Source organism: Bacillus rossius (assembly GCF_032445375.1).
Source record: "Bacillus rossius redtenbacheri isolate Brsri chromosome 4 unlocalized genomic scaffold, Brsri_v3 Brsri_v3_scf4_1, whole genome shotgun sequence".
Taxonomy (NCBI): Eukaryota; Metazoa; Arthropoda; class Insecta; order Phasmatodea; family Bacillidae; genus Bacillus; species Bacillus rossius.
This window is the reverse complement of record NW_026962010.1, coordinates 1564113-1577715: the sequence shown is the minus strand read 5'-3', so window position 1 is coordinate 1577715 and position 13603 is coordinate 1564113.

The following is a 13603-nucleotide window of genomic DNA, read 5'->3' as shown; positions in this document are numbered from 1 at the left end:
ATTGCGGCTACTTTACTGGATGGTGGGCGAACAGCACATTCAACATTCAAGCTGCCATTGGACGTTCATAATAAACCAGATGCAATGTGTAACATCAAAAAGAATAGTGGAATAGCTGCAGTGTTGCGGAAGAGTTCTATAATAATTTGGGATGAGTGCACAATGGCACACAAATATTCACTTGAAGCATTAAACAGAACTATGCAAGATTTAAACAGCAATAATAAACTTTTCGGTGGTGCTATCTTACTTTTGTCTGGTGACTTCCGGCAGACCTTACCGGTTATACCTCGCTCTACTTTCGCGGATGAGATTAATGCATGTTTGAAACAATCATTCTTATGGCGAAGTGTTGAAACACTTCGATTGACCATAAATATACGAGTACAATTGCAAAATGATCCATCAGCACAAATATTTTCCGAACAACTACTAGATATTGGGAACGGTAAAATAGAACTGCAACCAAATACGCAATGCATTAAACTACCAGACAATTTTTGCACTGTTGTTCAGGATAAAAATGAATTGATTCAGAGTATTTTCCCGGATATACAGAATAATTATTTGAATCATGAATGGCTTAGTCAACGGGCGATTTTGGCAGCCAAAAACGTTGATGTTGACGAAATTAACTTCCAGATACAACAGTTGTTACCAATCAATTTTTAAATCAATCGATACTGTTGTTGATGAAAATGAAAGTGTAAATTTTCCGATTGAATTTTTAAATTCATTAGATATCCCTGGAATGCCACCACATAATCTTCGATTAAAGATTGGTTCCCCTATTATTCTCCTCCGTTATTTGAATCCACCTCAATTATGTAACGGTACGCGTTTGGTCATCAAAAAGATCACCGGAAACATTCTTGAAGCAACCATTTTGGCTGGGAAGTTTAAAGGAAAAGTGGTCCTGCTGCCACGTATTCCGATGATACCATCAGATTCTACCATACCCTTCAAAAGGCTACAGTTTCCAATTCGTTTAGCTTTCGCCATGTCTATAAATAAATCTCAAGGTCAAACAATGTCCATTTGTGGTTTAGATTTGGAAAATCCATGTTTTTCTCATGGGCAACTATATGTTGCGTGTTCACGTGTTGGGAAACCGTCGAATCTATTTGTGTTAGCTAAAGACAGGTTAACCAAAAACATTGTGCACCGATTGGTGTTAAATTAAATTGAAATTGAAAGTATTTATAATTCAAAAAAATAGATATTAATGTTTAAAAGTTTAAGACTGTCTGCCTTGCCTACCTCATTCATGAGTTTAAGCGTCACATGTTATTTACTGTATTATACTGTAATATACTTATATTTGTTATAAAATTAAATGGAAATATTAAATCTGATAAATTTTTATTTTGTACCTATTGATTTCTGCTTAATATCAAGTGTAAGAACATTTTAATTAATTGTGTTCAACGTACTTCCCCTTTAAATCTCAATCCAGTGAATTTGTATACCAACATCAACATTTTCGTCTTTGTTCGTAAATAATTTCATTGTACTAAAGGGTTATAGTAGTAGAAAGTCAAATAAGGAGATCACCATATTACACATTCTCTTATTGTTCCTCTTAGATTGTTTACTATAATGTAATATAACAAAAACTTTAGCCACAGCAACGCGTGGCCGGGTCAGCTAGTCTTATCTTAATATATATAAATCTCGTGTCACAATGTTTGTCCTCAATGGACTCCTAAACCACTTAACCGATTATAATAAAATTCGCATACCATGTGCAGTTCGATCCAACTTGAGAGATAGGATAGTTTAAATCTCAAATTATAGTCGCAATTTTAATTTATTGCGATTTATAAAAGCGAAATACCACTCACTGACTCACTCATCACGAGATCTCTAAAACTATAAACCCAATTGACTTGAAATTTAGCATAATTATTCATTTTGTGATGTAGACGCTCACTAAGAACGAATTCTGCGGAAATCCGATCCCAAGGGGAGTTTCGGGGGGGGGGGGGAGGGGGGGGGGGTAATATATCAAAATTTCCATTTTTTGGTAGGAAATCACCATGGCAACGGCTGTTGCTTTGTTGATGCTTCATTCGTCTCTATGACAACTATTTCATTGTTAGTGCAGTCCTCATCACCGTTGAAATTTAGCTGGTATCTAAATATCAAAAATTACCCTTTTTTTTTCAAGTATTTATATTTTACAGACTTGAAACTTCACAGTAATGTTCCTTATGTTACGCAGGATGATTTTTTCCGAAAATTAGATCCCATGGGTGGTTAAGACAAGGCAACAGGATTTTGCATTGTTCATGCCTTCTGCGTCTCCATGGCAACGGGCATCGCGCGGCAGTGGCGTACCCACAAGGAGGGGCAAGTATAATGAGCGGCGCAAGCGTGATCTGCCTGTAGACTGCCGTAGCGAAGTACGGGTACATCAGTTGTACGTTGCGTGCACGAGTCGGGAAACCATCGGTGCTATTCATTTTCTCTACGGTACATTATACAGCATTGTAATAAATTTTCACTGCTGTTTTTATTATTTACCATTACTGTAAATGGGTGATGTGGCTTAATTTTTTTCCATTAGTATAGCCGTGCGAAGCCGGGTCGGGCAGCTAGTTCTCTTATAGATTGGAGTGTGGTAGGTCACTGTCAACGCATCGACCTCAGTTAATTAAGACGGGAAACAAACCTGTCAAATAATATGTTAGAAAAAAAAATTGGTTGTCTGTAAAGTCGGTTTACGGAAGATTGTTTAACGTAACAACGTCATAACAAAAGATAGATAAAATGATTGCATACTTTTATGAATAAAATTGAATCATTTTTATTGAATTATCACTATTTCGTATGGATACAAAGAAGGAGTGAAATGAAATCTTCAATTTAATTGATAAAGTTACTTTTATTTGCAATCATTAATTCAAATAAGTTTATTACTTTAACGAACAAATTATTTCGACTATAACTTTTATACATGTTTGGTATTTAACTTCTTCCAATCTGTGTTATTCTGTTAAGGATAGGACGATGATAGGAAAAGTAGGAAACGAATGGGAGTGTTTCAAGTTTAATGTGCCTCGAAAAATTCAAATCGATGGTTGTTCCAATCGAGCGGAAGAGAGATAGATGCGGCGCAAGCGTACAATTAGCGTAACGGGACACAGCGTAACGGGACAAGGTGATTAACGGGACACTCTTTTGTGCGTGCAGCCGGCGTTCATTGATTTATTAGACGTTGTCACGTCAAAAAAGGGCAATTTTTTTATATGCAATAGTCCTGATGTCCTGCATACTAACGTCAATAACTTGTATACATGGCTTCAATGTCTTCCTTTCGTCAAAATAAATTTTTTTACTACATTCTCAAAAAAAATTATAATAATTTGACGGCCATGTGAGTAGCATTTTCGTTGTTTTTTTCTCTACATAGCCTAGTTTTTGTTTTCTCGATAGTATTTAGTTTCGAGGAGGTATTTGTTTATAACTCGCACGCAACATTTTTTTTTCTCTGTCCCGTTTTCGATTTTCCAAACGTATTAAAATATAATTTTCTATTTATCTAGCAACAAAATCCACAAAAGTATACACGTGCGTAACACAACAAGCATCTGCCACAAAAACTAACTGAAGTGTTACAGTGTGACCTACTTTTCAAATACTTTTACTTATGTCCAAAATAAAGGTGATAATTTTGATTCACTAAAGTAATATAGCTGTATGACCATTAAATATTTAAAAATTGAAAATCTGTATTTTTTGTATAATATTGAAAAACAATTATAACTGTACTAATAAAAAGCAAAACTTTAAATTATAATGGTTGGTGGTTTATTTTGAGGTTGGTTATAGCATAGGAACTAATGGTGGGTCTACGATTGAAAATTAAAAATTAAGAATTAAGAATTAGTCGTGTACTTTACATATGACTCTATGTATACTAGTGGAATGGTTTATGGTTGTGTAGGAATTATGACGGTTCTTTTTTCAAACATACGTTGACTTAAAATTTAACAGAAATGGTTATATATAATATCTTTCCTTAAGAATTAACGGAAGCACCAATCAGAGCACAGTAGAATGTGTTGTTGCACAATAATTTTTCGTTGGGGAAGCAGGTTATGATGTAGTACGAAAGGAGAAGGAATTACTTGCGTCGTGTTAAAAAATAATAAAATACTTAGAAAAAAATTGCACGAAATTTAAAAAAAAAGGGTTAGGATTGGAATTTTTATTTTGGTTTAAGGTTTCGGAAATTGATAATTCTGACGTGTTTCCGGTTCATTTTTATCTTGCGAGTATATAAATATGTTTTTATAGTTGATTAAAGTCATTTTACGGTGGCTTGGAATAGATGATATTTTCATTACATGAAAAGTTAAATAACCTCGGATCCTGATTTGTGTACGGATTATAATTTAGATCTGAAATTATTCAATTTTTAGGTTCAATCGTAGCCATGTGTCTAGTATTCCAAGTAGGTAAGTACATCACCAATTTCACCACGGGTAAAAAAAAAATATTACGGTAAAGAAATTATTAATTGGCAAGGATTACAAACCAAAATGCAGACGATATACGAATTACAAAAAATCAACTTGAAAAAAAATGGATGCTTTCTTTCCCGTTTTCATTGGCTGGAATTAACGTCTGGATATTATTACTTAACCATGTGCTCGTCGGCGTACACGTTGAGTTTATAATTCTTACGTTTCACAATCGTGAACCCATATTAACTATCTGTCTGGTGACATCCCTCCTGGGTGGGGCGGAGCGATAGGCCTAAGAGGTGGCTGCATAACTTTCGGAACACGGTTTTGTCACGTGGGGTTTTCAGATTTGACGACGTGGGGACGCCAGGGTCTGTTGCGCGCGTCCAAGGAGCCTCGCTTTATCGGCGCGCCGCCTGCGCCTGTGCAAACAGACGGATAGGCGCTATCTCTGGCGGTCCCGAGGCCTGCGACACGTCCATTAGGGTGGCGCCTCTTCCACTCCCTCCCCTCACCCACCCCCTCCACACCACCGCTCTCCGTCCTGGGAGGTGATACCAAACACGCCGGAGACAGCTCTACACGAACGGGAACACCACATAACTTAGAAAGTCACAACTTAGAACTGTCAAAACTTGGGAAACTTGGAAAAATCCACGCAACTTAGAAACACATACTTAGAAAGATCATAACTTAGAAACACACAACTTAGAAACACACAACGCAGAACCACACACCTTAGAAACTTCATAACGTATAAACTCATAACTTAGAACATTCTAAGTTATGTGTTTATAAGTTGTGTGTTTTTAAGTTGTGTGTTTCTAAGTTATGGCAGCACCCCTAAACAAAAAACACAGGCAAGATTGTGAAAACATAACCCAGTGGCAAGAGTTCTGACTACAGAAATATTGTGAAGATAAATTGTTGAATTGTATACAGGGCGAGGATTTTCCGCTTCGTTTAAAACTAAACCCCTTAAAAAAAATTAATTATTTTTATGTGAAATTTAATTTTAACCATAAAAAAGACTGTTTCAGGAATGTCATTAAAAATAAACGACTGCTGGTTAGTAAATTAATACATTAAACACTAAGAAACTGACAATAATGCACATTTACGATGCTGTGCACCTGTCCCGCTCTAGACCAATTTTTTTTTTCATGTTTGTAATTCCCATGCACACATCATACAACTACACTTAGCAATTTTTAAATTTCCCAATTTCCCTAATCCTATCCAATTATTTTTTGTAATTATTTTCCTTAAAATTTTTGTAGTTCACCAAATCCACGTTACCTATGTATCTTCATCCTCGTTCATTCTACATTTTAACTTGGCCTCTGCAGCAGATTTTTAACGCTTAAAATATATCAATATTCACGTTTATTTAGAGTAATCCTTCTTGAGACATAATTTCACCTTAGTTTATGTGCAAGAAATTTTCTTGGAAAGTCAAGTATGTGGTATAAGTTTTCGAGAATGTTTCCTTTTTTTTTTTTTGCTTATTAAATTATCAGTAGGGACCGGAAAAATTCGCGGGTTCAATGACCTGCAGGATGAACTCCATAGTTCTACCTACACTCGGTCAAATGTCACCAACTCATTGGCTGCTGTCTTGTGGGACGTCCCAACGTAGCAGCCTGTGATTCGATAAAGCTTTGGTCGGGCGTTTCTCATTGGCTCAGAGTCATCCAGGTGAGTTGTGAGCCAATGGCAGAGGCAGCACTGAGGTATAACTATTTGTATTTTAGCCTATCGCGAAATCAATTCGCGAATTTTTCCTGTCTCTATTTATCAGCCATAAAATGTAGATTTCTTTATCTTCATAACATTACATATATTCTTCAAAGTTTAAGTAGCAATGCTAAAGTAAGTTACTGCTGTACAGCTGTACGAAGACTCATTATTTTACCAAACAACTTCCAAGTCACCATTTCCAGGTTTAATACACACTACTTTCTGTGTTTATTTCTTACACACCTATAACTACGTGCTATCTTAAAATAAAAGTAATATGTTATTTACATTAATGTAATTTCACGAAGTTTAACCTTAATTGAGTAAAAAATGGGTGGATATGTTTTTAAGATAAATAATTATATCTCCGAACCAATGAAACATTAAGAATTTAATTGCGTATAATAAATAAACATAATAAAATTTCCAAACATAATTTCTTTATTTTTCGAAATTAAACCCCTAGATAATGTAAAAGGGCTAAGAATACTAACGTATTTATTAGAACTATATTTGGGAAAATGAATGAACACTTGCATTGAGTTAGATATTGTATTTTTTTTCATTCGTAGAAATTGTCATTTAAAGGGGGTGAATAAGTGGTAAGTTTTTATTAAGTTTTAAATAGCGTATTATTAAAAATTATAAATTAAGAGAAAACAATTTTGTAAAGAATATTCAAAATAATAAACCACACGTTTTTTAATTTTATTTATTTAATTAATAATTTATTTAATTATTTATTTACCATTTTGCGAGATTCCACCTGGCTTTCATGTCGGAAATGAAGCGAGGGGTGAAAAATTTAGGAATTATCCTTACTAATATTATAAATGTGAAAGTAACTCTGTCTGTCTGTCTGTCTGTCTGTCTGTCTGTCTGTTTGTTACCTTTTCCCGACTGAACGGCTGAACGGATCGTAATTAAATTTGGTAAGGAGATAGATTATATCCTAGGGATGGACATAGGCTATATTTTGTCTAAAAATATAAATTTTAAACGGGTTAAAAAAATTATATCTTAATTTTATGTAATGTGTGTCATAGATATACAAACTGTTAGTGTCATTCCTCTATGTCTGCCGAGCAATAGCTTTCAAGCCATTGCGTTACGTTTTGCTATTGTAAGGAACTAAGTAGAGAGTAAGAAAAAAATAAAGATCTTGACAGTTTGTAGTGTCGCCATATTTGTTTCAATTTTCAATACCGTTTTTGTATATTACAATTTAAATTGCAGAAAAAAATAATGTTTCATAGACACATCAATAGTGAGTGTGTGTCATTTCTCTATGTCCACGAGGTCTTGCCGCATCAATTTTCTCCTTGGGGCGAACCCGTCCGCTTACTTAAATAAACAGCTTTTATCGTTGAATGGTTTCATGATTTATTTCATGAAAATCTGCTCTCATAAAAAAAGTTAGTTTTACAGACATCCAATAGGTGTCTCGCTCTCTCTGAAGATCAATCTATGAATCGTTACAAATTTATTTCCTTTATTTTTTTTAGTTTGATTTGATACAATATGATTTCACTAAAAATCAATTTCTACCCATTCCTATTTTCATTTCCACATTACGAAATTTCACTTCTTCCACGCGGAGGGACTTCACGCAATATTTTTGCATGCAATTAAAAACTATTTTTTAATGATGCCAATGAAGTATAACTTCTCATGCGCGTACCTAAGTACACGCACCCATTTTTTAAATTTAATTTCTTCTATATATTTTTTTTCTCCCTACCTAGGGCACTCATAATTCTTTTAAATTTCACGTGTATGTTTTCAATGTCATTCGAGTTGTACAATTTTTTTTTTGTCAAATTTGTCATTATTTATACTTTGTTTCATTTTGGAAACATACGTATTTTAGGTATTATGACAAATAAAAAAAAATAGTTTCACTAACATTCTTAGGTTTTTATTGTGTTGATAGTTTCAAGTTTAATATTATGTAGGTACATAAATTCTTAAACTTATAAATTTCTTCGAAATTTATTCATTCTATTTGTCAATATTGTTATTTTTTTACAGTACCTACTTATTTGCAAGGAGTTTGGTTTAGTGTTTATAATTTATCTGCTGAGCGTCAAGAGTCTTAGGGCTGCTGAGACCGAAGACCAGAAATATTTATCAATTATGTAATATATTGTTAAAAAATTTGATTTTTACTATTTCAGTAAAGTTAATTTATTTTATTAATTAGAATAGTTACGTGTAATTGCCATCTTCCTTTATTTCATATTAAACATTATGTTTGGTTGAGTGTGAGATAATTTTATTTAAATATGCTTTAATTTCATTTAATTTCTTATATGTATTCTTACCTACCTACTTCTATTAAATTTCAGGCGGATGTTAACATTGTCATTCCAGTTGTATAAATTTTTTTGTCAAATTAGTTGTTATTTATACTTTTTGTTTCATTTTGGACTATGTTTTTTTTACTTAATTAAAAGATTTGTGGTGTGTACAGGGAGTGATATCTCTATTAATTTCTATACTCCTTTGGATAAGCGGAATATTGCCACCACAGTTTTACATATAAACAAATCCTACAAATGTTTTAAACATTATGACAAATAAAAAATAGTTTCACAAACATCCTTAGTTTTCTTTTGGTGTGTATAGTTTGAAGTTTAATATTATGTATGTACGTAAATTCTTAAACATAGAGTTATTTATTAATTTATTTAAATAATTATTCATAGGTAGGTAATAAGCTTTCTATTTGTCAATATTGTTATTATGGTAGATAGGAGTACAGTAAATGCCTACATTCTTATATGTATTTCTTTATATCTCTTTCGATTTGGAGTGTTTCCGAGCCATTCGGGGTCCTCAACGTCAACCCCCCCCCCCCCCCCAGGTGGTTAAAGCCCCAAAATTTCGAAAATTTAAAAAATCTTAAAAATCTATCTCTTTCGATTTTAAGTGTTTTCGAGCCATTCAGGGTCATCGAACCCCCCGCCCCCCTCTGGGAACAAAGCCCCAAAATTTCGACAATTTCAGGAATTTCAAATATCTATTCTTTCGAGATGGAGTGTTCCAAACCATTCGAGGTCCTGAACATCCACTTTCCGAAAAAGTGAAAGCCCCAAAATTTCGAAATATAAGAATATATATAAATTGGATGTTGGCATGTATGTCGTCGATAAACTCATTTAATGTATAGTAGGTAGCCTAAATGTTATTTCATCAAGTACAATATATTCTCCACTACAATTACAAGGGCGTTAAAATTTCAGGTACTTAATCTTTACTAAAATTTAAACAGATTTACGCATTACCACATTTTATGAATTTAATCCTTTATACTTCTGACATTTTATTGTGTCAATTTGTTAATATTAAAGTTTGTGAATTTTATCCATATTTTCTTAAAATGGTAAGATATCAGCAATACCCTGAAATGGACGCGAGAGTGGCCGTGGGTAAAGAACTAATTTATTATATACCTATAATAATGATATATTTTTAACATTTAATTGATAAATATCATACATCATTTATTGACTTACGACATTGTTCTTGTAAGAAAAAAACTGACATAATCGCTTTCATGTTTGTTAATTTTGCGACCTCGAATAAAAAACATGAAGAGAAAAAAGCGAAGATTAAATAACATCAAGTGTTTACTTTGTACTATTAGTATACAATATATTTACTCTATGTACTGGACCACAGAGCAGCATCCTTCGCGACTGGTGGACCCAAAGAGGAATGTGAGTCGATCCAAAATGTGAACATATAATAATTCAGATGGTGCACTTTGGTCCGGTATTCTTCGATTCAACACATTTTGTAATCCGGTACTGATCGTACCACTTGTTTTATCGTTTGTTATTTTTCGAATATATTTGGGCGTTCGTAGTCCTGGGCCGCTACGGACGTAAACGTGATAACAAAGACAAATTTTTTAATAAATATGATGAAGGCCTATGTGTATTTTTTTCTTGTCATAAAACAGATTACTACAATTGTTTGAAATATTATTGTACTTTTTAAAAAAAAATTCTTTTTTTTTGCCGTTTAAATTATATTGAATCTCAATAATGCTGCAAAATCACTAATTCAGAACTGCCATGTTTCAACAAATGCCGTATTAAATTGCTCTTACTGTAACCACTCACTCACCATATGCCACATTTATGAGGTTTCCCATTTTTAGTTCTAATGCTTTCAACACTGTCAGTTATCTTAAATTTAATATTTAAATATTTCCAAATCCTCATATAAGGAATGTTTATGTTATAATGTTTCTCAAAACCTCCCTTGCATTAGTTGTTTTGTCAAAAATATTTTCAATAGATATTCACTTAATGTAATAGGCTATAATTGGTGTCAAAAGTCGCGCAAGTGAAAATCATTACGAAGTTTTACACGACTTTTTACAACCACTATATCGCACTAAATGAATATTAGTATGTTGAAAATATCTATGCGAGGGAGGTATCGATAGAAACAAATTTTTCAAACTAGCTCTTAAATTAACGTAATGACATAAAAATATACGATTTTACCGAGTCTAAGTTACGAACACAAGAATAACGCGCACAATAAGAAAGTCACGTCAGTAAATAAAGTCTAATAACAAAAAATAAACGTAATTTTTTATGGTTTAAAACTTTGTTCTGTAATAGAGTTTAATATGAAAAACTTATTTTTTTGGGAGTGAAAGTATTTTTTTTTCCTTCGTCTAAATGGTGGCATCATGGCATTACACCTTTTTTTTTACAATATTTGACAGTATATCACCGTGAAGTCGAACAACTTTTAAATGTGAATAATGTTATAAAAAGATAAGCATAATGCAGGGTCATGTCTATAATCATCATGTCAGTGACTCCAGAATCATAGAACTTGTTTATCTCTGAGGTCCTAAAGAAACCTCAGTCGTCAGTTAAGTTACATGTCGTAACATTTACAAACTCTACATGCAGACTTTATTTCTTTTTTTGACCATTCTTAGTCTTGCCATACTGGCAAGACTAAGAATTATTTTTACATTTACGTTTAAAGAAAGTGCGTGGAGATTAGCCTACTTATGTTGGCAGGACTTTAAAAAACGTCATTGCAAACAATGTTAATTTTTAAGGCAAAAAAACCAAGAGTCCACCAAACTTTCACTATGAAATACCTTTTACAACACATATAATGAATTTACGAAGTCAACTCGACCATTCCTAGGCCGATATGTATCTCCATCCCCTCTTTTGAATATTATTTTTATTTGAAGACCGAATTTTTTGAATTCACAATGCCTTTCTTTTTCGTAAGTATGTAGGTGTAAAAATGTTATACAAAAGATTAAACTCTCTTTGATTCGCCTGTAGACTGTCTCGTGTAACTTGTCTCGAATTTAATAGGTTCCGCAAATTGTACAAATGGAATACGTGTCCTTCTGCAATCGTTTTTCTGTGTTCGTACACAAACAACTTCTTGTGATGGTCAGTGTTCGTAAACAAACGTCATGTGATTGCTTTGCATGCGACAGTTTTGGATGTTGTCAGCACTGGTAGTGTTTTTCAGAACCGTCAAATTTTAAGGCACAGACTGTACGCCGTTGATTCTGCCATTTTTTTTTCTCTCCCGAAATCAGTGTTCGTAGTTGGGGGATGGCATGCTAGTATCGAGAGTATCGAGAGTATCGAGAGATAGGCAGGGCCGAGTCGTGTTTGTCCACTAAATGCACCCGCGTGCAAACAAACGGCGCGCTAAGCCACTCCGCTCCGCTCCGCTCTGGCGATAAGGCTGGGAGTATCCGGGGGAGGAAAAAAGGGGAATCCGCAACACGATATGCCACAGTTGTTCTTCGGCAACTGCGGAGGGGCCGCGAGGGCTGGTCGACTGAGGGGGGCGGGGAAGGGTGGACGACTCTCTTCCTCGCTGTTCGATTGTGCCGGCCGGGCCTTCATTACCGATAATGGCTTCCGAGGACGCGTGGGGAGGTTGGGAGAGTGCGCCGCTAATGGCGCTGACCCCCAGAACACCCCCCCCCCCCCCTCCTTCATCGCTACTTGGAGGCCTGACCCCGAGTTCCCCATCAACTATCTATAAGACCATACGTCACGGAACTGGCCTGCCGAACCGTCCCAGCGGAGAAATAACTCCGGTTCCCGAGGACCAGAAAAATTTACACTCGAACGGCTATTATTTATTGCGAAGCAAGTCCTCCCAGAGGGCAGCTCTCGGCGGGATCACTTCCACAGAACATTTACCAGGATAATGAAATTACTTCATGGTAAATTTAGTACAAACGGTGCTGCCCGAAGCCCCCATGACACAGATAACGAAAATGCACGTCGTGTCAAGAGGTTCAGATCATGCCTCTTTGTTGCTGTGATGCAGTTACTAAAGTAAATGAATTCCCACGTTTCGTCATTTATTTTGCCAAGGATTTTAACAATACACACTAAAGGCAGATTATCTGCTTAGCTTCGAAACCTTTAACTTTAACAAGATCGTTAAGACGGGCATAACTGAAACTGGATATACACAAAAATATTATTTAAAATTGTACGTCTATAATTAAACTCCCGTTGTATTCATCCACGAATTACCTTCCACCTGTCATAATATTTGTTTAGATAGTTTTCATGTTGAAGTTGTTTTTGTTTTAAAAGTATGAACACAAACAGTGACTACAGAAATATGTTATGAACGCTCGGAAATCATTAAGAATTTATTTATGTTCATGATATTCATTTTGCTGAGCATATTACTTTAAAGCTCATATTACAGTGTTCTTAGATACAAATGTACGGATTCGTACTTAGAAAATCGTAACAAGAATTTAATGGGGTTTTTTCTAGTTCTCTTGTCGTTTTTATTAGCTCCAATAATAAAATTAAAGTGGCCATCTTTTCCTGTGATTTCATCAGCACAAAAAATTATTAGTGAAAGTGGATGATGACTGTTGACCATATTTTAACATTAATTTATATGGAATATACATATTTATTACTGTGAATGAATTATGCCAACCGGCCCAATAGAGCAAACCTACAAACTCACACACACACACACACTCTCTCTCTCTCTCTTCATAATATTAGAATAAAATAATTACTGTTTGCCGCTAAGAATAGTGTTAACGGATTCTTACATAAAAAAATACAAATAGTTTATCGGTTAGTAGAGAACATACGTATTTGAAAACACTGTCGGCAATAATTTTCATTGGCTTCAATAATAAAATTGAGGTGGCAATTTTTTCTTGTAATTTCATAAGCACAAATCAAACACATTTTATTAATGAAGCTGAACGTCGGTATTTACCGGATACATTTTGTATTTATTCCTTATTTATGTTTTTAATCATTAATGTGAACATAAATACTACCATGCATGTTCGTGATTTCGAAGATTATTCCTGAAGTATGTGCGAAAGA